The 4,838-nt window shown below is 31.2% G+C and overlaps 1 non-coding gene across 1 annotated transcript; it reads left to right on the top strand.

Annotated features, from left to right (window-relative positions):
• The first annotated feature begins 209 nt into the window (after window positions 1-209).
• LOC136234504 (small nucleolar RNA snoR109) lies at window positions 210-314 on the top strand. The gene has a single exon (XR_010691384.1). It is a non-coding gene; the product is annotated as a small nucleolar RNA snoR109 (small nucleolar RNA).
• Window positions 315-4,838: the final 4,524 nt, after the last annotated feature.

The raw sequence follows: 4,838 nt of genomic DNA, 5'->3' as shown, positions 1-4,838 counted from the left end.
ACCAGAGTCGTATCTCATTTTAGAGGTTAGGAGATTCAGAGCTCTCCCCGGCCGCATACGATGGATTATTTTCTTTTTTCAGTCAGGAAGTTTATTTCTGGTTTTGATTAGATAGCTATATGTATCAAGAGAAGGTATAAAATTCAGTTGTCTTCATCTTGTTGCCAAAGCGGGTATAAAATTCAGTTGTCTTCATCTTGTTGCCAAAGCGGCTGTCTCTATATAAATTCAGAGAAGATTACTGGCCGGTTGTTGTTTCAGATCTATTTTAGATCCTGCCCTCGACATATCTGCTTACCGATCTTCTTATATGTTTTTTTTTATTTTGTTTGTAGTTCTTCTTTTGATCCAGTGGAAACCGATCTTTGATTCACTGATCTGATTCCCTTTCAATTTTTAAAAGCATTGGTCATGATTGTAGATGATCAAAGGGAAAACATATCAGTGAATTACGGTTTCAGATTTGGTTTTAGTTTTGATCATGATTGGAGATTTTTTTTAAGAAGTTTTATTATAGTCTTTCTTTTGATCTAGTGGAAACCGATCTTGATTCACTAATCTGATTTTAGTCATTATTGTAGATGATCTAAGGGGAAAAATCTTAGTGAATTATACGGTCTCAGATTTAGTTTTGATAATGATTGGGATTTTTTTTCAGTGAATTAAGGCTTGAGATAAAGTTTTGAACATGATTGGAGAAGTTTTTTAGTGAATTATGGTTTCAGATTTAGTTTTGAGATTTTTTTCAGAATCCAAAATCAGATTATATTCAGAATATATGTATACATATGATGGTTTGGATTTCTGATTTTATTTTATAAATAAATTGATTTTTAACTTATAATGAATTCGTGATCAATTTAGCCATTGAAGATTGAAGTACTCTATGATCAATTTAGTCAAAATCATATTCCAACATTAATTTGGTCTACGAATTTGGCATTTAGTTTCAATTTAGTCTAATATTATCTACTTTTATGATATGATTAATAATTATTTGCTATGTGTTAATAGGGTTAGATGGAGTCGGAATTACATTCTCCATCATTGCAATTGATCAATTGGGGATATTTTATTTTTATCTTCATCATGTAATTTTTTGGTTTAGGATTTTGTTTTACATCGACCATTTTATTTAGAAAAATTTATAAATAAATCAATTGATTTTTAACTTAACTACATCAAATTAGAGTTTGGTTTGATTTGATTCAGTTTGGATTGCCAATTTAGCGAAAAGAGTAAATTTTTACGACTTAACAATTAAAAGTGTCTCTAAAGATCAATTTAACTTAATTTGAAAATTATATATCAACTCGGTATAACGTTGAAAAATCAGTTTTACTCGTGGCATACTGTTTGACTAAATTCTCAGTTTTACTCGTGGCATACTGTTTGACTAAATTCTCTAGTAGCAATTTTTTTAGATGACGGGGAATAGTTGGGACCTGTTCGATGCAGGGGTGAAGGTGGAAAAATCCCCAAATTAAGGGTCAAAATGGTATCGAAAATGAGCAATCAGGATCAATTTAACTCAATTTGAAATTTATGTATCAACTCCGTTTTTAAGTTGACAAATTTTGACAAATTAATCTGTTACAATCAATTTTAATACCAAAAATTTATAAAATTTGGATAATTTGTCAAAAAAAAAAAATCAACTTGAGAACTGAATTAATACTTGCGAAGTTGACAAGTGTTGACAAAAAAACTAAACAAGATTTAAAGCAATAAAATTCTTTGAAATGTGGAGGATTCTCTTATATGATTAGTTATCTAAATTAACTTAACATGTTTATTGGTCAGATTAGTGATTGGTTTATTACGATTTTTTTTAACTTAAAAGTTGTTAATTTGCATCTCACAAGTTCTGTCACTTGTAGATTTATATTTTGTATATTGGTCAGATTAATGATTGGTTAATAAACATGATCGAGTCTGCTTATATGGTTGTAGGTTATGTTTAGTTTGTATATGCTATTTGTACATATGGTGATTATAAAGTATTGAACCATAAAAATGCAGTAGTGCTCACTTGGACATTGAATGACCAAATGAATGGTCATTTACCGTTAGATTTAGACTGACTCTAATATATCTAGATCTAACGGTGAATGACCAAATTCATGTGGTCATTCAATGTCAAGGTGAACACTACTGAAATAAAATGATAGAAACATTAATAGAGAAGATGAATGAGACGGAAATAAGAGAAATGAGTGAGAAATAGAGAGTGAAGTGAATCAGGGATCATGGGTTCAAAATGAGTTACCAGACGAAGTTGATAAGTTAGAAAAATTATACTATAGAATCCCAAAAGAAATTAGGAAAAATTCAATTACAACAATAACATTGGACAGAGCGGATATGATATTTTGTGTTTGATTTGTTGTAATTTAATTTTCCCAAATTCCTCCTAAGATTAAATTGTCTGGATCTTTTAACTTATCCACTTCACCTAGCAACTCATTTTCAACCTCTTATCCCCAATTCAATTCACTCTTTATTTCTCAGTCTCACTTCTCTTATTTTCATCTCATTCATCTTCTCTGCTAATGTTTTCATCATTTTATGGTTCAATACTTCATGATCCGTACAAATAACATGTACAAATTGAACACAACTTACAACCACATAAATAGAGGTGACCATGATTATTAACGAATAACTTATTTAGAAATCAAATGAACGTTTATTTATAATATAAATAATAACCAAATTTAATATTAATATATGATATTACATCATAATTCATAATTTAGATTATAGGCACTTCCAAATATAATTTACGATAAATAAATAAACATTGAGATATTAATCCGATTGGTTGATACTTGAACTTTAATTAATAAATCATAACTCGAATGGAAGCAAATTCAAGTTTATTCAAAATACAAGGAACATATATCTAATTTGTTCTGAAATATTGTTTATTGAATTTTAAAAGCTAATTTTGAAATTTATTATTTTAGAAAGTAATTTCATTTTACTTTTTACATTCTACTAATGATAACAACCCAAATTATTCTTGAATAAGGAATAAGGGAAAATTAATAGAGATAATGACAAACCATTATTCCTTCTAAAAGAGATATTTATGCATGATTAATGTGGAATTAATGATAATTAATGCAGGGGTGAATATGCAAATAATGAGGAAAAGGAAGGAGTTTCTAGCATTATGCCACACCACGTGGACCATGGCGAGATACGCCATAACGAGATACGCCCGATGAGAACGAGTAACGGAGACCTGCTATTGTTCTCAAGGAGAGCGTACATACGTCTTGACGGATCTAAGAATACCAAAAGGCGCCTTTATTACCATCCATGAATGGGAATAAATACAATTAAATGGCAATTAATAGTCATTAAAGCGGAATAAAGACTTGACTGTTCGAATACCTCAACTCTGAGGGTTTCAAGGATAAATGCTGAGATTAATGGAGAATTGATAGCAATTAAAGATGAGTAATGACATGACTGTTCATCTACATCTCCATAACATCCAAATATCATACATGGGGAAAAAGGATAATTAGACAAAGAATGAAGGATCCGCCATCAATACTCTTATGGATAAGGATCCACTGGTGAATCTCCAGATGGCGTATAAAGCAAGACTCATAGGTGGCGGATCTATAGATTCTCCAACACGCCACAAAGAGTCAAACGCCTTGGGAGACCCGCCATCATACCTCGATACGCCAACTCAACGGCAGAGCCGATTCCCAATAAAGGCAACTAATAACTCATTAATGTGCTAACGATCATACTTGAATAAGATCAGTAACCGCCATTAATGGAGCATTAATGAAGACTTTCTAGTTACCGAGGGTTACAACTACATGACTATAAATAGCTTGCATCCCAAGCTATTGAGGTACACTTACTGATTCTCTACTTTTGTGCTTACAGTTTATTCTCAGAAATATTACTTACTTTGGCATCGGAGTGTCCCCGGCCGATCCCAACGGCGCCTCACAGGGAAGTGCTCCGATCAAGGATTTTTCCACTAGTTATCAATTGGTGCGGTGAAGCTGGATCTCTAACAAACAGAAGATCACAAAATCTTGATTGTATAGAGTTTCACAAAGAACAAAACAATGGAGTCAACAGAATAGAAATCACAATCTCAAACTTTGGCTCAATCAGTACAACAAATCTATCCAAAGATACAGTTCTCCATATATTGGTGGGAAAGAGTTTTCTACATTAAATCTGGAATTTTATGATGAAAAAGATAAGTTTCCTCCCCTTTCTTATTCCATTTTTAATTAAAGAAAATTGAGATCCCTCACTCTTATAAAGTGCTATGAATATCATTACATGTTATTATGATAAATCTAATAAACTGTGAAAGATGAAGTCATAGACACAAATCTTTCATTAAATCTTGCATGCTTACTATGCCCTTATATTTTTATGCATGACAAGTATAATATGATATTATTATTGAATTAGTACAAACGCATGTATAAGACCCGTAATCTTGGGATTTACAAAAAAAATCATCCATTCAATGTGATTTTGTCATTTGATATTAAAATATCATATTAAAATATTTCTAAGATTTCTTTCGACACTAACGGGATCAGACCGGAGCTGCGTTTCTTGAGAACTTTTCTTCGTCTCCTTGAGGTGCGATGTAAACGGATACAGAGGAAAATGAGAAGGAAAAGCTTTAAATTGGAAGTTGACCAATTATTTTGAAGAAAATTTGGTACTTTGTGATTAAATTTGAATTTGAACCAATTACTAATATACTACTTATGATTTCATTTTAGTAATTCACAATTTGCACATGTTTATGTCACATAATTCTTCAACTTCTATTTTCC

This window comes from Euphorbia lathyris, chromosome 6 (assembly GCF_963576675.1).
Source record: "Euphorbia lathyris chromosome 6, ddEupLath1.1, whole genome shotgun sequence".
Taxonomy (NCBI): domain Eukaryota; kingdom Viridiplantae; phylum Streptophyta; class Magnoliopsida; order Malpighiales; family Euphorbiaceae; genus Euphorbia; species Euphorbia lathyris.
This window is presented reverse-complemented; position numbering and strand designations above follow the sequence as displayed.